This window comes from Colossoma macropomum, unplaced genomic scaffold (genome assembly GCF_904425465.1).
Source record: "Colossoma macropomum unplaced genomic scaffold, Colossoma_macropomum, whole genome shotgun sequence".
Taxonomy (NCBI): Eukaryota; Metazoa; Chordata; class Actinopteri; order Characiformes; family Serrasalmidae; genus Colossoma; species Colossoma macropomum.
In genome coordinates this window covers 35,725,291-35,745,751 of record NW_023494802.1, presented here as the reverse complement: position 1 = coordinate 35,745,751, position 20,461 = coordinate 35,725,291, and the positions used below count along the sequence as shown (strand labels likewise).

General features: G+C 38.3%; 1 protein-coding gene across 2 annotated transcripts in view; it reads right to left on the bottom strand.

Annotated features, from left to right (window-relative positions):
* The window catches only part of vdra (vitamin D receptor a), a 69,107-nt gene that overhangs the window by 33,781 nt on the left and 14,865 nt on the right, over positions 1-20,461 (bottom strand). The window lies entirely within an intron of this gene.

Sequence of the window (20,461 nt, the reverse complement as noted above, 5' to 3'; positions counted from 1 at the left end):
TGCCATTTTATCAGAAACACCTAACACATAGGTGCACTTCACAGGCTTACAATAACTGACTGTAGCACATCTGTTGCTGCACAACTTAAATGCTCCCTCTACCCAATCCATCAATGGATAGGGACCACCACAGGACCACGACTGATGAAATGATATATAGGTGGTGAATCATTCTCAGCAAAGCAGTGACACCAACATGGTAGTGATATGTTAGGGGCTATTGTGCTGGTAAGTGTAGGCATATATTAGGCTCCAGCATTGCTGGAATTTTTAAACAATTTAGAGGCTTATGTGACTGGATTCAGTTGAAAGCATTCTGTTCTTTCCACCTCACATGATGCCACGTTTACCTACATAACCCACAGCGACAGGACAGATATTATGTCTACAGTGAAATATTTTGAATGCTAAGCAGATGACACACCAGACGCTTCTGTAGCAAAATAGGAAAAGTTACTGAACAAAGGAAAAAGGCCTTTAGGAAAGGGCCATATTGTATGAGGACCCCCACACTGAGCCTATAAGCACCTATTATCATAGTAACTCGATCATGAGGGTGGAAAAAAGAAAGGAAGTGCACAAAAGCAAACCCTGAGTCACATTCACAAAGTACCACCGGACCAGAAGTGCTGATCTGAGATCAGATTTCCTTCTATGTACTGGGGGGTCTGGGGCTGACAGGTAGGTTGAAAACCATGTGCAAAACCATGTGCATTAGCATAACAGCTATGCAGGCTGGTTTAGTGTTTCTAAAGATGTTGTATAATTTAATTTGTAAGGATGGGATCTGACTGCCCTGATCATATACGATAAAGCATCTATGTAACTTCACCAAATTACCACAGACGTCCCAGATGGAAAGGTTATAGCCTGGATGTTCACATCAGTCGTTACTCGACATGCTCTCAATAATAATCAATAACAGTAACAAAATGTCACACAGGAATGTTATATTAGCAAGTACTGGTATTCCATTAACGAAAAGGGGATTAGAACAGGACTGCTATTACTAAGGGAGTTCAGCCATTTACCAAATCACTCAATCATTCTTACTGTGAGGCTGTAAAAACTATGCAGACTATAGATTCAGACTGGATTAAAATCACTTAATCATTCTTACTGTGAGGCTGTAAAAACTATGCAGACTATAGATTCAGACTGGATTAAAATCACTTAATCATTCTTACTGTGAGGCTGTAAAAACTATGCAGACTATAGATTCAGACTGGATTAAAATCACTCAATCATTCTTACTGTGAGGCTGTAAAAACTATGCAGACTATAGATTCAGACTGGATTAAAATCACTTAATCATTCTTACTGTGAGGCTGTAAAAACTATGCAGACTATAGATTCAGACTGGATTAAAATCACTAATCATTCTTACGTGAGGCTGTAAAAACTATGCAGACTATAGATTCAGACTGATTAAAATCACTCAATCATTCTTACTGTGAGGCTGTAAAAACTATGCAGACTATAGATTCAGACTGGATTAAAATCACTTAATCATTCTTACTGTGAGGCTGTAAAAACTATGCAGACTATAGATTCAGACTGGATTAAAATCACTCAATCATTCTTACTGTGAGGCTGTAAAAACTATGCAGACTATAGATTCAGACTGGATTAAAATCACTCAATCATTCTTACTGTGGGGCTGTAAAAACTATGCAGACTAGACTGCAGATTCATACTAGAATAAAATCACTACAAATTTTGCTGTCAGACTGTACAGACTTTGCACAGTGTAGATTCATACTGGATTAAAATCACTCCACAATTTGTACGGTCAGGCTGTAAGTAAAACAAACAGACTGCAGATTCAAACTGCAATGAAATCACAGATCTCATCAGTAATCATTTACATTACAGTTCTTCCCCAGGTAAGAGGAAGTAACAATGCATTCTGAGTCACAGGATGCTTTGAAACAGCACGATCAAAGTTTTGCCATATAAATAATAATGGCAAATATAATGATAAATATGGCTGTTTTGACTCTTCTAGTGCTCTTTTCCTTGTGACTTTCCTGAGCTCAGTCACATGAAACCCAAGTCTCAAAACACCCATCTGTTGAAAAGTTCATATTGGAACCATATCCAAGGCCAAGATGTCAGCCTCCAGTCTTTTCCTTCAAAACTGTCTCCAGTTACATTTTAATGTTAATATGCTACATGCATCTCAGTTATTATGTGGTAAAACCGGGAAAAACGACCATAAGACAGAAATCGTTTTGAAGTATTCTATGCTTCTGCTTCCCAGGCTAAAGAAAGCATGTTTTTAAAGACCGTTCATTTCATCATTATACAAATGCAGTAATGATAAAGACCGTCAATTCAAACACAGAAACATGAGTCTTTTCTCCCTCCCACACTCAAGCCATTTCAACATACTGTCATGCTTCTCAGATGAAGATTACAAGATTGAAGAGCACAAACAAAAACTGAAAATTTAAGAATCCAAATAGAACAAGAGATTTACATTTTCCAAAAATAAACCCCAAATTTCTGTACCTAAACAAGAACACAATTCCCTCAGCCAGCGTTTAATCGATGGCCAAAACACAAAGTACAAGCAAATCAGATGTTTCTCACAGGGCTGAGTTCAAAACATCTTCACATATTAAAACAGTGATTGCAGTATTGGTATTTATGAATGTAGTTTTCTCTACTCTATTCAAAGCTGAGTGTGTAATATTTGGGAAACTTGTGTTCTAAAAGTTAGGGGTTTGCTCTTACTTACTGTTTGTATAAGTGTTTGGATTTAGAAAAGAAAGTTTTGTATTCCAGCCCATTCTGCACATCACTCATTTAGGAAAAAGTGATAAAGAGGGAGGTTAATTTAATCACTTTACTGTGTTCTGTTGCATGAATGCTAAGTGTCATTGCTGAATGTTATTAAGCTACGTTTACTCCTGGTTAGTTGCACCCTCAAAATAATTAAAAATGACACATCGTGTCCTTCCTAAACACACATTACATGAAATATTGTGTTCCTTTTAACACAAAATGTAGATAATGTGTATTACTGTTTAACACACCTTTTCTGAGAGTATGGGCACTAATATAGGTTTCAATTTCACAGATATAGCTCTATTGTCAATAAAAGTGGGTTGTTAGTCTGCAACTCACTGGGGCTACTGCTTAACTGTTAGTATGGTGGTTATGTCTTTGTAGCACTGCTTTGTGTTCTAGAGCAGTCAAAAACTGAAAGTGAATGATGTTGCTCTGATGGATGTAATATGGGGTACGTTAGTGAACACTGTTACTTTTTCACTGTTAATTTTACAGCCTCACACATGCACAGTACTTCACAGTGACCACTGCCTGTGCTGCTGCTTTTGTGATTACAAATGAAGAAAGTCTCTGCCTTCTGGTGCTCTGACCAGCAGAGTGAACCACACGTATATTACAGTGCTTAGCATCGCGCACAACATTATTCATTTAGTCAATATTACTGCAGCCTTTTGTAAACAAAGTTTATGGAAAAACATTAACAAAAAATTGTAGGTCTGGCCTGAACAACATTTTACAGGCTTTGAATGCTTGTTGATATTTCTGAATGAGTATTCTAACACTCCTTCTCAAAATCTCCCCTAAAAACAATAATAATAAACAAAGATGTATGTGCACTGAAACTTATGTTCATCAAAATGAATAGCAAACCTACTTTTTTTTTCACCTGTGCGAGTGAAGTAAAAACTCTGTAGGCAAATGACAAATCACTCCCTCTCACTTTTGATAGCGTTCTAAACTACACAGAAAACAGTCATTTATTGAAATGTAATGATACTGTTGGTGCAGTAGTTGCAGAACAGCTCTTGTGCTGTAATGGTGTGTGGAGGAGTATCTTCTCTCACACAGGGGTAAAAACTGGAAAGAAAAAAAAAACAGCGGTTTAATTGTTTGAGATTTCAAAAAGCTGACAAGAAGCAGTTGCATGACAGAACGAAAGCAGTGTGGTTCAGACGCACTGCAGTACTCAGATAAAGATCGCCAAACTTACATATTTGAGATGATTCATCAAAATTATTCACCAACTTCTAAATTTTGCACAGAGCACTTTTCTTATTGTGCGATCATTTAAAGTACTTCCAAACATGCATTTTTTCTGAGACTCATTGTGCTTTGAGGTGTATTGTCACCTGGAGCGAAATTCTAATGCATTCAACTAAAACAACTAGAATTTATATATTTAACGTTTTCCATGTATTAGGTACACCTTTATATCTAAAGGTTGTTGGTTTTCATGCAGTACACTGAAACTGATTAAACTGCATTCACGTCTACTTAAATGCTCACACCTAAAAGAGAAAGCTTTTCAAAAGCATTTTAAAAATAAAATAACACCTCTTTCCAAAAAAACTGCATAATAATTCACAATAATAATTCAATAATTCACACACAAAAATGCAGTAAAATAACATTTTGGAAAACTGAATATTTGGGAGGAAATGGCTCTGAGTTTAGATGGACACAATCTGGGCTCTGGGCACAACATTAGCTATGTTATGCTTTCATCAAGCTATTTCAAATGTAATAAAATTGCATCTTTCCGCCACTATAAATGTACTCCGGTCAGCAGTCTTAGAGGTAACATACTGCCTTTGAGACACAGCAAAGCACAAATAACAGTAGGCCTAATGCTAGAAAAGCCTGGGAAGTTGGGGGGGGGGCAGGACAACCAGAGTGTCTGTGAAAAGGGGAGGGGGGGAAAGTTTCCAAATGTAAGACTTGGCCTAGATCTGCACTGAGCGACTATGAACTTTGGACCTTGTTTTCGGTGCTGGCTGGAAATGAATAGGCCGCCGCGTAGCTGGCAGCCTGACAAAAAAGTAGAGAGAGAGAGAGAGAGAGAGAGAGAGAGAGAGAGAGAGAGAGAGAGAGAGAGAGTGAGAGAGTGTAAGAGTAAGAGAGAGAGAGAAGGAGAGGAGGAAAAGAGCTGCTTTGCGGTTTAATGTGGTATGGGGGGCCCCTCTATCCCTCCGGAGCGGCCTGAGCAGGGAGAGAGGGTGGCAGAACAGCAGAACACGCAAACACACACATGCTGAGCTTGTCTCTACACTTCGGTGGGGAGTCGTGTTTGCTGCGCGTGTTTCTGGTGCTTTCCCGAGTTGTAGCGCGACGGACACTTCCGACAAATGAGCCTATTCATTATGTAAGGATGGAGATGACATACGGCCTTGTGGCTCAGCAGGGAAAAGTGGTTTGAGCGTCGAAAGCGATCAGTTGTGTGGCTCCGTCAGATCAACTTTCAGCACGATACTAGTGAGCAAAGTGGCCGATCAAAACAGATGCCTCAATAAGGCTGAGCTCGCTGTAAAACAGACGTCAATGTCTGTCAAAAAAATTGCCTGAAACTTCTGAAGGAAACAGAAGCTCTAAAACATTATAGCCTCTCTGTTAAGAAGTCATTTCGAGGGAGGAGAACATCAGAGAGGATTGATTTACTGAATGAAACCCGATCTACTGCTGACTTCCTACCTGCTATTTAAGTGGGAAAAAAAAGGACCAAATCACTGTAATAGACTGCAACTAAAACCACATCACAAAGCTACAGTCTTTTACATACCATCATTGTGTTATACTGCAATAATTTTCTTTGGTATTGTGACTAGATCTCATGCTTTCAATTACACTGGTACCAGAAAAAGCTTCCAAATTTCTGAACTATGAATATTACAAACACTTCAAAATACTTCATTAGAAAAAAATAAACTAAGACATACGCACATTCTCACACAGTTGTATGCAAAGGTTTGGACACCCTTGGTCATAGGACACATTTTGCTGATTTCTGAAATGAACAGAACATATGAGTCATATAGAAACAATACAGAATTACGCAGAAATTATGTACTGGAAAAACAAAATGTGGCATTTGTAGGAAATCACAGACATGTGCAACCCAGCTAGGGGAGCCAAACTTTTTTGCATGCAGCTGTAAATATAAACATTGTGAGTAAAAATACAATAAGGGTGCCCATTAGGCTCTCTTTCTTATTGAAACAGGATAATTTAATATATTAGTGATGTCTTGCAAACATCTTCATTTTTTGTCTTTGGTTGCTTTTTTTTGTTTTACTTGAAAATACCAGCTGCCGTTTACACTGTGTTAATATGCCGTGATGAACAGACCAATAGAAATTACACGTTACCTTTTATTACCAGTCAGTAATGTTTTTTCCTTTTTGTGTAAAGTTACAGTTTTGGAGATACGAGGATTTGTTTCTGACCGTGACAATATACGTTACTATATATGTGTTACTATCACAAAATGTCAAGTTTAATCACTGCCAATCCATTGAGGCGTTATATTTTAATCATTTTGTTTTTTTAGTCAAATAAACAATTTTATCTGAATAACCATGACCAGTAAATACACAAAAACATAAACAGAATGCAACTATAACCACACAAAATAACTCTGTACTTTGGCACCCGACTGAGAAGACATACCATAAAACATACAACACATAGGCTTATGAGTAAACACACTTTATCAGTTCCAGCTGAAATTCAGCAAGAAGCTCCTTTTATGATCCTCAGTGATGGATTACAACTTTAACCTGAACCTTTGCCACCTTTTACGTGCCCACTATGACACTCACAAGGCTTAAAAATCAACTAAGAGCTGATGGTATAGCCGTATATGTCAGAACTTAGCGAAGCCTCTGAAGCTTTCCCGTGGGAATGATTGACTAGGCACTGATTTCCCAGATGAGACTGGAGTTCATGAGAACAGAAATCTTTGCCTAACAGAAAGTTCTTAAAGGGGATACATATTTTTTCAGGCCTACAACGCAGTTAATTTAGTCGTGAATCCCTTTATAAACATTGCTGTGTCTGAGAAGAGGCTTCTGTCATACAGAGAAATAGTCTATGTCTCTCTAATAGCTACTTCAACTCACATTAAGCTAGCTGATCGAATACAAGGACAATTTTTCAGACATAACTGGGAAAATGAAGACTAACAAGCAATTACAGCTCCAAGGAGAAACATACTCACAATGGTGTAAGACCTACATTAGGTGGAAAAGTGAGCACTCAAAGATTCTGGAAATATGCTGAATGTAATTAATTGTAAGTGCAGATAATTCTCACAGACGTAAGGCCTACAAAACTGAGTGTGATTACACATCATCCCTCTCACTCATCGTCTTATGTAAGATATTAACTACGACTGGCTTCAATGGAAGCAGAAGAGAATAAATCTTTGCTCGCCAGACAGTCTACAAAGTTGTCCTTCAACACTCACTTCAGTAGGTGACAAAAGTGCTTTCATTATGTGGTAACAGCAAGTGCTAACAGAGCCTCCTCATAACGGGCCTGTCGTGTGTTCACTATCTACCATGCAATCGCCGCGTTGTTCCAGACGTTAAATTACAGTAATGATACCCAGCTCTTTACAGCATGCCAGAGCACTTGCTCAAGGAACGGTCACGACCTTCCAAATAGCCAGAGACAGTAGATAAGCTACTCGATCTTATATGTTCCTTTCCGGTCCAGCTATGTGACATACAGTGACCACACCGTTATCACAACTTATTTCCAAGCTCTGCCCACAAACGTGTTCTTTTACAGAAACTGCTGCCTGGTGTGGTGAAAATTTCATTTAATCTAATGAGAAACTGTAGTGTGAAGTTACAACATAACATGTTTCCAGTTTCAGGTTCAGCACTACCAGGCTGTTACATGTTACTGTGGCTAAGCAAAACCAGAGTAGATGAAAATGACAATGCCGAACTTGCACGTTAACGAATACACATAAAAAAGGAAATCTATCCTAATAGTGTGAGCATTACATAGAGTTCTGCACATCTATCATTTATTTAATTTCTCATCCAGACCAAATTATTCATTTTTCAGGAGATATTTCTGAGGAGATTAGATATAAGATAAGCCACCTGCAGGAGTCAAAGGAAAAAAATTAATTCATAAATTAATAAAAAAATATGCTTCTGTCCATCCTTACACTGTGAGACGACGAGACAACTCAAAGCTGTGGGTCTACAATTTGCTTATCAAATAAAAAAAAAAAAGCTGCTGGTGTTCTCAGAACAATGAACTGACCAACCCAGAGCCCAGACCTCAACATCAGTGAATGTGTCGCTGAGAAGCTGAAAATGCAACCAATTTCCAAGACTGAACTTTGTAGGTGTGGAAATATATATATGAACTGGACACAAGTCTCACGAAAAATGGAAATAATTGAGGCAAAGTGTGAACACACTAAATGTGTAATTTTCTGTCAAATATATGTTTGTTGCCTTGTTCCTGAAAGCTGAAAAATGAATAACTTGTACTTAATGGTCGTTTTGACTGGAAATTATATTAAATGAATGATGGTCTCTGATTTCTTCATAGTACATATTCAAAATAAATATTACTGGGAATTAATAACACACTCTAAACTAAAGTATTTTAGGTTATATGTTATGTAGTATGTCAAAAACAGCCTGTCCAACCATGCAACAGTTACTATAAGAGAACACACTGAATGCACAGCTACATTAACACTTTTAATGAAAATCTTGAAATTTACTTGAAGAGAACTGATGTTTTATGAAACATTCTTAAAAGCATGTAATGCATTTTATGCAATTCGTGAATGAAAACTAAGCTGAGGGGCTAAATAGAGGGGTCTGGTTTACAGCACTGATGTCCGGTACCATGTCAAATCCATACAGGCTCTACAGCCAAGTACAACAATAGCAATGTTAATTTGGAGCCAGCTCAACTGGAAAAAACAGGAAACAGCAAAAGCAGCAATCCAAAGAAAACAAGGCAAAAAAACAGTGAAATACTAAAGCACTGACGAAAAGCCTTGCACTCAAACAGCCACTCGAATGCTAGAACAGTTGTAAACACAGCACTTCAAAACCCTGATGATTTCACAAAAATGCACATCTTTTCCATCAAACAGGTTAACCTAACGCTCACATTTATTACGTGAGGAAAAACCAACATCAACATTACATTTTACGGTGATCATTTTGCTTACTGAGTTGCAGTTTTTCAGCTGAGGAAGTTCATACAGTAACGCTTCAGAGGGAACTTGGCTGATCTGCCTGCTGGGCCAGAGCTCATAAAGAAGCTCTGATTAAGTGTGTGGATCTAGGATCAGATTCCTGCCTTGTTTATTTTTGTATTTATTTAACCTCTATCAGTTTACCAGGAAACCCCGGTGAGGCCAACGGACCACTTTTACAAGGGAGATGTGGCTCCTTAGTCACAAGCACTGCATCCAGACTGGCGCTTTTTACACCAGGATGCTTTGAATGCCAGCCCAGACCGCGGCTTGGTTCTGTGTATCGTCTTAAATCCATATCCAGGAATCAATGCTAACCACCACAGAGTTAATCCCCATGATTATAGGTGTTAGATAGTATTTCATTCACACAATGATCCTTTCAAAAGACTTACTTAGCAGAGAGATGGCTAACTGGAAGCAATGCAGCACCAGCATTGATCCAGAGGAGGTCAGCCTAAACAAGGAAAGGTCGTTTCATCCATTTTGGACTGGTAAGCACTGCAGTTACACGTATGTGTCCAAACACACAGATAACTGGTCAGTTCACAAGCGTCTTGTTGATGTACCAATCACTGACATTCTGGAGTCACCAGCCTTGTTTAGTTCTTTCACTTTTTATTTCGTTCTATATCTTCTCTCTCTCTCTCTCTCTCTCTCTCTCTCTCTCTCTCTCTCTCTCTCTCTCTTCTCTCTCTCTCTCTCTCTTCTCTCTGTGTTGACCTCTTTTTACTCCTCGATCTCTTCCTTGTTCTTAACACCAGCACGTCGGTTGCACTGTCTTCACATGTGCTGCACATGTGGCATGCAGGCGTGTATGATGATGATGATGATGATGTATGTGTGTATATGTATATGTGCGTATGAGGTTGCCAAGCATTTGTCCACTGGGATTGAACACATCATCCTTTAAATTCCACAGAGGACAGATTCAGTTACTCTGAGTTATGGCTGCCCTACCCCAGCAAACACCAGTTTTCACCCAATCATATTGCCAATGTTATTTTCCACTGACCCATTGGCTTTTTACAATCATCCATAAAAACGGGCGCATGATACACAATTTGCATCAGAATACTTTGTTTTTCTGAGAACAAGTCAGAAGGAACAAAATGCACAGCAGAAAAATAGCAGTAGTGACACACATAGTAAAGACCTACTGAACCTAAAGAACTACTGAGTACAATGATTTACACACACACACACACACACACACACACACACACACACACAATCATTTGATCAGAAGAGCCTAATACGAAACGGAAAAACACGGATATTAAAACACGGTCATAGTTTGGGGCAGCTTTGGGACAATCCCAGAACTGACTACGAATTCTATTTCACATCAGAGAGTGCTTGGAGAGAATGTAAGTCAATCTGTAAAAAAAAAAATAAATAAAAATAAAAATAAAAAAAGTTGAAGCTGAAGAAGTGGACTTTCCAACAGGATAATGCCCACAAACAAGCAAGTAAACCCACCAAGGATTGGCTCTCAATGAAGAAATGGAGGCTTGTGGACTGGCCTAGCCAAAGCCCAGATCTGAATCTGAATTGCAATGCTGTGGCAGAATTGAAACTGCAAATGCAAGAAATCCCTCAAACATTGCTTAGTTGAAAGAATTCTGTATGGAGGAATTGGCAAAAAATTTTCTCTCAGTAGAAAAAATTTCTAGCAAAGTCAAACTTCCATAGTTTTTTGTGTTTTACATACCATGTATCCATACATACTGTTGAACAGATATTCATAGTGTTTATAGAAATACCTGTTGATTTTTGAAGTAATGTTTCGAACTCCAGTTTTGGAAACTCCTGTTTTCCACCTAATTTTCTTTGGATTATCTTATATCTACTATCTTCTGAAAAATAAATGTTAGTTCATGGTCATTTGACTGGAAATGAATGAGGGTAATCTCTAACTTTTGCACAGTACTGTTTACTCAAATGTAAAGCAAAAAAGTTCAACGTTATAGAAGGTGTTCATGATACCATGAAATGCTCAAAAACGTGCATTGTAATGTAACAATAACAGTCATACGGTCCACCTCTAATCATCTACACCTCCATTAAGCACGAATTGTCTACAACAGAAAAAACAAAACCCATCAGCCATCACACAAAAACTGAGAAAACATGGAGATTCTTTTCCTTGAGCTCAGCCTGGTACCAGTGCTTTATGTCAACTACAGGCTGAGCCCTAAATTATTTAAATCCTATAGCTAAGTCCTTTCTACCCGCTTTACACGCCAGCGGTGTGGCTGCACGCATAGAGTTTAAAGCTAAACTCTGTGGGGGACGGAACACCAAAAGGCTTAAAAGCATGTAGAAAAACAGTGAAAGCCTGTTAATTAATTTAGACTTAACATATAGGCCCACTCCAAATTCACCCACACCACAGGGCAAATAATGCACATACACGAAAGCACTGTTATATAAAGCCTGCTTGTCATATGGTTTAATACAATGGTTCAAAACACAATTTTAACTTGACACGGCATCAGAGAACACATGGAATATCAGCTCTATTTCATCAACAGGACTGTGAGCTTGCAGATTCACTTTATGGTTGTCTGTACTAAACGTTATCAGAGTTACAGAAAATCTAGTATCAGCTGTTGCTACTTATGTCCTAAATAATTTCACTGTAAGGAAGGAGACCCTTTTGTACTTTGAGACTCTCAGATCTGATCACTTTTTATGGCCCCTCTCACCGAGAACTGGCTATAAGCTGGAAAAGTCCACATGACATTGGAATGTTCTAGTTAGCACACCGAGCACATGCCAGAGGGAGACCTCACATAGCTTTTGTGTATGTTGCAAAAATGGAGTTCACATCACCTGATCAGGTTTAAATAAAAATACATCAGCCCTGGGAATCAGCACTACTGCAAACTGACTCGCCTCGTTATGAAAATCCTACTCTAAAACAGCAAATTAACTTTCACTTGAAATTGTATTTAGATAAATATCAGACCAAAGAAAAACACAAACCCAGAGGAAAAATACGAAATAGACATCAAAATAGAAGTCTGGTTTGACAGTCTGAGGATGAGGTCTGTAAACATAGTTGTCTCCTGAATTGCTATTTACCTTTTTATTAGAGATGCATAAATACTGATACTAGTATTGGGTACAAGTCCGATACCAGGCTCATACTCGTAAAATGTACCAATACAGTGTTTCTGCTATATATATTTTGCAGCAGCGCTACTGCTTCAGAAATTTATCAAATATCATGAAGTCGCAATTACAAAACTCCGCAGAGGGCTTTTCATTTGAAACAACAGATACAGGAAGTGGAGACACCCGATCTGATCTTCTTATGTCTTTGCACCCAACAAGAGGGAGAGAGAAGTAAGAAAGACAGAGAGAGGAGAGAAGGGAGAAAGGTAGATTAAACCAGCTCCAAGTTAGACAGATTTCACAGTTTAGAAGAACATTCGCAATGTAACATTTTTCTCTATTGATGTTCATGGCCAATAATATTATTACTATTATTATTATTATTATTATTATATTATTATTATTGTTATTGTTAATAATAATAATAATAATAATATAAACATATTGTGAAATAATGGCCCAGCTAACCTAACATTAACGTTAGCGAACTCAGTGAATCATAAAAGTCAGCACAATAGTTGCCGACAATGTTTATGTTGTGAAGGTTACTCAGTTACCCTGGTAAAAAGTAACAAAAATATTTTAATTACTTCATCAAAGTAATGTCCTCATTACATTTGCTTACTTTTGATCTGGTGCGTACTGCCAAATCACGAATATATTCCGCTGTAACCCATTTTTTAAATCACTAAAATTTTGATTAGTCACTGTGGAGTCACTTTATTTCATATCTTATGCAACATTTCCTAATTTTAGTACCTTTTAGTATGGTTCCCACAGTGGAGTGTGGTTTGGGGGGTGGGGGTGTCGTTGAACTGTGCTGGCAGTTGGAGGTAGGAGGAGTGTCGGCCACCTTTTTAATATAATTTCCAGTCAAACTGCTATTAAATACACATTATTTATTTTTCTGGAGATATTCCTGAGAATATTACATAAAAAAATTCATTCTCTTGCGTTTCCAAAACTAGAGAATTATTAAAAGAGAGAAACTGAGACTCCTCACAACTGTGTAAGACCTGGTAGAGCACCGAAAATGTCACCATCAGATAAACAGTACTTAATAGGTTTCATCTTTGAGAGGCAGAAAATCAAGCTCCACTCTTGGTTCAGATCTGAAAAAATGCACAGGTGTTTCTGTCCATGCTTCCACTGTGAGACGACAACTCAGCACTACGGGTCTGAAAGGATGTCAAGAAGCTGCTACCAAGAAAAGGAAATTAACAAAAATAAAGAAAATTGGCAAATCAAAACAAAGCTGGTATTCCTAACGCACTTGGGATTAATCGGATCACGAGAAGCAGAACATGCTACCAATTTCTATGAATGAACTTTGGTGGTGTGGAAAAATGTCCCTGCAGACCTCTTTGAAAAGCTGAAAGCAAGTCTCCTGAAAAAAAGAATGAAAGCTATAATAAAGGCAAAGAACAAACACAAAATTCTTAGTTGTTGAGATGTCGGTGCAGTTTTCAGTTGAAATATGTATTTTTTTCCTGACACTAAAAATACTTGTACTCAGTGGCTGTTTTGAATGGAAAATAAAAGAAGTGTGGTCTCTTACTTTTACACAGTACTACAAATACAAAAAGGAGAAGAGAAAACAGTAGAAACATATTACCACACATACCATGTTCTGAACAACTGCCACTTGCAAAGTCAATGCAGATGATTGTCTCCATCACACCACTCTTTGTGGCCAGTCACGGCTGTATTTCTGGTTTTAAAAATTCTATAAGCATTAATAGCTTGTGTCATGCACATTGCGTGTCCTTCACCCATGATACAGCACATTAAGGGAAATGTAAGAGCTCTTTCAATTAATCAGCAACTCACTGGCATGAGAAAGACATTAGCCTGCTGCCAACATCAACAAATTAGCCTGCTGATACAACAGCAGCTTCATGTGGGAGACAGTGTTGCTGCACATTAGGGATGTTGAAGGGGTGCTCGGCGGCTACTAAACCCGCCACTTCGCTCAGAACCAGCCCTACACAAACAAAGATAAGCTGACTTGAGAGGCCTTGGGGAAAATAGCCAAGGGCAGTGTGCGATCCAAAGGCCACTAGACCAGTTTCAGAGGCCAGCACTCACACAGTCCTAAGCCTGTCCTGTGTTGACAGAAATGTGCAAAACAGATATTCTCTCATTAGATGATACCCTATGGGTCAAGTGAAACTTAAGCATTAAACGGCAACACAGACTGCTCTGGACACAACAATGACTTTGGAGTTTTTTGGCTAATAAGATTAGGCCAAGGGCAAAATACACGCAGAGACACATGAGTGCAGCCAGAGTTTGCAGACCAGTTTCTAATTGTGTGCAATTTTGTTATATTGCTATTACTTTGAGAATACACACGAAATCCATCTTCTGTTGTTATGGCAACGCTGCCAATTCAGCCCACACTAATTGATATTTTTTCCAGTGAACAGCAGAACTTAGGAGTCCTGCCTCTGCGTGTGTGAGACACCATGGAAGATACTGCTTAAGAAAACAGAAAATTACAAAAGGTTGAGGGTCAGCACTGTAAGATGAGAAAAGAGAACATAATGCACACACTTCTGAGGGCTGTGAAGCTCCTGTCAGCTCATAACAAGAAACATTTCTAAGAAATAATGAGCTAAAGATATGGGAATCTGCACTGATCTGCGTTACGTCAACATACCCAGAACGTCAACAGCTCTCATCTAATTCTCTACCGAACATATGCACCACAGAAAAACATACTTTCCTAATTCATCTATCTGTACATCTTGAACTGCATAATAACCCAAAAGCGTTTATGATACCTAAATACAGCAAATACGGTAATAATAAACAAATTCTGATCTCATTAAGCTGTAGCACATTTAAAGACAACCTGCACTAACCATCATTATATTCTTCTCTGCCAAGCCATACAATTCACACTGGACTCATATCCAAACACACAACTTTCCTTGCATTACTTGAAGCAATGTAGGCATTCAATGTATTCAACATACTAAATTCTGAAGTCCAGATATAAGAAAAACTGTAGAATGTATTAAAAAAAATCCAAGATTACAGAACATTCTGCCATATCGCCAATAAAACGGGAATAATTGCTCAATGACTAATTTCACAGCGAGCGCTCAGTCCAGCCTAGCAATTCCATGAAAAGGAGCATAATCTAATAGACAAAATTCAGCTGCAGGACTGCAGCATAAATAAACAGAACTGCTGCCTGAAAAGTATCAGAAGTGCATATGAACGGAGCCATGCCATTAAACTTAATAGAGCAAATGCTTGGGAACATAGAGTACTGCCCAGGCAAGAGCTACAGGCCACAAGACTGCAGGATCTGTGAACTGAAGATGTCCTCTCCTAGACTTCAAAGCTGGACAGCCATAATTTACTGCTGAAGCCTTCCGCCTTCAACATAACCATCTGACCACAAGTATTCCATTAACTTAATTTTAAGTACAGGGATTATGTAGCTACTCGTTTTTCCAGCTCTCCAAAAAGGAAGTTATCAGCCTAACACCAAGTCTCTAAAATGGAGAAAAAACATATCATTTGGAAAAACACAAGTAAACAGAAAGTCTGTTTGTTTATTTTGACAGGGTTTCTACATAACTGTTTAAGGTATCGGGAAGCAGTACTTTCTGATTCCTTGATCTATTTATTCTTTATTCTGCTTTGCATTTGATGCATTTTGCTACCTTTAACATTGAAAAAAAAAAACACAAAAGGTCAGATTTTTTCAATTTGGTGGATCTGATCTACTCACCAGAGACTTTTGTCACATTTAGTGATCTGAGTCATGCCAGCTCGGGTGCACGCTCTCATTAAAGCAAAGGGGGACAAAAAGACTATAATAATTTAGGTAAATATTTCAACATTTCTACTTTTCATTCTGCTTTATGCTGATAATATCATTAGTAATGAAAAACTTTATGTTAACTTAGAAAACAGTGTAAAATAGAAGCATTTTTTCTAATGGTTTCACACGTACACACACAACATAACATAACAATTAACTTCAGTTAGTCAGTCCTATTCAAAAATATCTCGAAGAATCTCTTGGTATGGGCTCTCCAGCTCAATACTTTGGATGAATATTAAAAGTAGCTAATTTGTTGGGTAAGAAAAGATGCTTGTACATCAAACTGCACCACAGGGTTCAGTTGCAACATGGCCTGCAAGACAGACATTTGCATAGCTTTTTATATAAGGAATAAATAATATAAAAAGGACAATAAATGGTGCGAACTAGGGGCTACCACGGCAGTGTTCGCTAAATCATGCCAACATATTGGTCCTATTAAATGTTGCTACACGGCCTTGCGAAAACCAACTCAAATGTCTGATTAGTGCGAAAGCCCTGTTTGTGACTGCTACTACATCTGTTCCAGAGTGTTATCCTTATCTTGGCCTGCTCATTTGGTCTCTTTCCTGGTCATTCTAGAAGCGTTACTGCCAGCTCCGGAATGTTGGCCTTTTGCAGAACTTTTGCTTAAGTTTCTGTTCTACAAACTTGGGGAAAGAGACAGAGTTGAACAAGAGAAGCACAAAAGCATTAACTTGATCAAAAACAGATGCCCACTTGTTACTTAAATTGCTCGCTCCTGCCTAGAAATCAAAGACAAACAGTGTGTATTCACAGACACATTCAATTATACCAAGTGATTTACTGATACACCTTTACACAGCTTCCAATCTAAGAGACCACCACTGCCTTGCAGCAGTAATAGTAATTACTATGCAATGACAGTAGTGACAAAGAGGCGGTTTTTGCTGTCTAGACAGGGCTACACAAGATAGTATATCTTTGGTCTGAATGAGAGAAATGAGAGAGAGAGAGAGAGAGAGAGAGAGAGAGAGAGAGAGAGAGAGAGAGAGAGAGAGAGAGAGAACCAGCCTGACTGGTTACGTCGTCACAAAGAGACGATTTTAAGCCCTATTCTAACAGCAGAGGCACAAAAAAATTCAAGGCTTGAAAGTTGTTTTAAATCAGCTAAATCAACAGGGTTTAATTCAATCCGCCACTACAAATCCACATAAAAACCGCTATGCAAACAAAACATTTACTTAACTATTACACAACATAGTGGTGCTGGCAAAAGCCTCCATGTCATGTGGAGAGAAAAATGATTGTACAATGATGTTATTATAACGGTGAAGATCAGTTAATGATGCTTTTGGGTATGGGCACTGGACTGAAGAGGGACGTCTATGGCACAAAATGAAGAGCAACTGCTGGGCTGCACAATTAATCCTAATTTTTTCTGGTCATCGCAATCGGAGTTTCGAATGAAACACTAAGACCGATGACAAAACGGATTAGATTAGCAGCACCAGAGTAAGCTGATTGGCGAGAATGCAGTGTTTAATTTTACGGCTGTGGTAAGTGCTCCTGAGCTGAGCTAAGCTTGAACTCCTGCACGCAGAGTGAGTGACTTAACCACCCTGCTATGAAGGCAACTACAAAGTACACAAACAAAAACTTACACTCATAATATTCACTGGCACACTAGGAGTTATAAAAGAAAAAAAAAATCTATCAACTGAGTGGAAGTTTTAGACTGGAAGAATTAGACCAGCCATTGTTTTCCCCATTAAGGTACTTTAGTGAACAGTTTGATCCACATGTATCCTAAACCCTGCAAGCATCTCCATTTGTTTGTTTGTTTATTTATTTATTGATTTATTTACTGCTTGAGAAACACAAAAAGGAAATTTAAGAGTGTGAATACTGAAGTGAGTAAGCTCGCCATTTAATTCATTTATTTATCTTATTGCTTTTTTAATTACAGGCCAAAGACTCATTAAGGCCAAATATTCATTTATTCTCCACTTCTGACCTCAGGTTGTTGTTGTCATGTTTAAACAACACTCTGCTATGAAGCCAACTACAAAGTACGCAAACAAAAGCTTACACTGATAATATTCTCTGGCTCACTAGGAACTTTAGACTGGAAGAATCAGACCAGCCATTGTTCTTTTTTTCATTAAGGTACTTTAGTAAAAAGTTTGATCCAAATGTATCCTAAACCCTGCAAGCATCTAAGTTTATTTGTTTATTTATTTATTGCTTGGGAAACACAAAATGGAAATTTGAGAGTGTGAGTAAGCTTGCCATTTTACTTATTTATTTACTTGTTTATTTAATTACAGGCCAAAGACTCATTAAGGCCAAATGTTCAATTATTCTCCACTTATGATCTTAGGATATTGTTGTCATGTTTAAACAATGCCCTGTGTGCGGCAGTGTGGGGCATTTACTCATTCTTGCCTCGAATTTCTGGCTCAAGAAGTTGTGTCACTACCGTAACATGTTCCATATGAGGCGCTTATTACAGTAGAATAATACCAGCTAATGACTGTTATCTAACATCACACTCCTTAAGTGCTGAAGTTCTAAGGCCATCATTACTAATGAGAAACAGCTTACTGAAGCAAATGAAAACAAAAGTGAAAAACAGTTTCACAAGAAATGATGCACAGCTTGCTCCTACAGTCGCTTAGCAGACATAAAATCACTCAATATTTCCCTACAGCTGTTACAGAATAAGCTAGAGTGAAGAAAACTACCCTGTTTGGTGCAAGGAGTTTACCTCTTAAACTCATGCCAGAAAAGCAGCCATTTCTTCCTTTTAATCTGTTTGTCTCCTTAAATAGCACTATTTCCTAATGCTATTGTCGCATTTGTTCAGACATGTAACAATCACAATGATCATGCAAAGCCAAAAACTCATAGATTTTTAGTTTGTCACCAACTACCATTTCTAGTAAACATATCAATAGTAATATACAATCACATTTCACTTGACTTTTGGTCATGCACATGGTCATGCACGCACACCTACTATTCTATGAGCAGATTTTAATGATTTAAAGGAGGCAAAGACAAAGTCTCTCAAATTATCACCAACGGCACATTAGATAAGGCAGGATTAATAGACTAAAGGCCAGCACAAGGCAGGTCAGAGTGTTGCCCACTGAAACCACACACTCGTGTGTGTTTTAGCTGATTGATGACACAAGGCTTAGCTGATTTATGACACATCAAAATACATCTTAAAGACTGTTCCCAAAGCGTGATGGATGTCGACAAGAACTGAGAGTGTATGGGTGAATGTAGCAGCTATGCTGAACTTAGCCTGGCCCAGCTAACACAGAGAAGCAGCTGTCTGTGGGAGGTGAGGGTGCTTGTGTGTTTGTATGTATGTGTGTGTGTGTGTGAGAAAGTGTTTGTGTTGTGGTTTGGCTGCCCAGCTGTTAGTTCCGAATGCCATTACCTCACTAGTGTTTGTTTTATTTCTCCTCCCCCTCTCTCTTTCAGTCTCTCACTGTCTCTCTCTCTCTCTCTCTCTCTCTCTCACACACACACACACACACAAAATGTTAGGACTTGAGGGTCACATATATGTCACGTAAGAATTATATAAAATGTACCTATATGCAACAGTAATATCTCTCATGTGTGACATTATGTAAGGAGCTATATGTAATAATAAAAATAACAACATGTATATTACAATATTATATTATTATTTTTATTATTGTATATGACGATTACATTTATGGGAGATGCATCAATGTGTTTTTTTTTTCAGACTGAGAACAAGTATATTTTTTAGTACTTGCCAATACAGATTCCAATACCATAATCAGTAACATATTTAGAATGAAGTAGCTGTTAGTGTAAATGAGTGCATTGTACCTTAACAGTTAACAGTTAAAGCATTAAAAAATCAGCCTTAGCAAGCAAAGAAAACATTATTTTTAGCTGATGACGAGGGCTCGGCTACCCCGCTACAAACGACATCACAGTATTCAGAAACCAGCTGGCGACGACTGGATATTCAATTGTAGTAGTTTAAGGGGTGAACTGCAAAATATCAACACTAGACAAACAGAGTCCTCCTTTTAGGTACGTTTAAACTGAAAGCGGTGCTTTTGTGTCATGTTTGATCTACAGTATCATTAATTCTCCGTGTCGTGCAGTGACGAAGCGCTGCTTTAAGTAAGCCAGCTGCTAAAAACAGCTAGCCTGGAAAGCTAGCGCTCTCCCGCTCTCCAATGCCTCACAGCTTCCTCAGTTTACTTTCGTTTAAATCAGGGCTGTAATTTACATGAACTCACTTCTTTCTTTCACTTTCGTTGCTTGGGAATGCACTCATACTTAAATGTGACTGTCCGAGCACTGCAACAGCGCTTTAGTTGTGAGGATTGTGATTTAACGCTGCTAAAGCTGGTTAGGATGTACAGAAAGAGGTGAGTTCGCTGTAGGACAGTACAGTTACTCACACTCGGTCACAGGAGAACAGATCGCCGGTCGCTCCG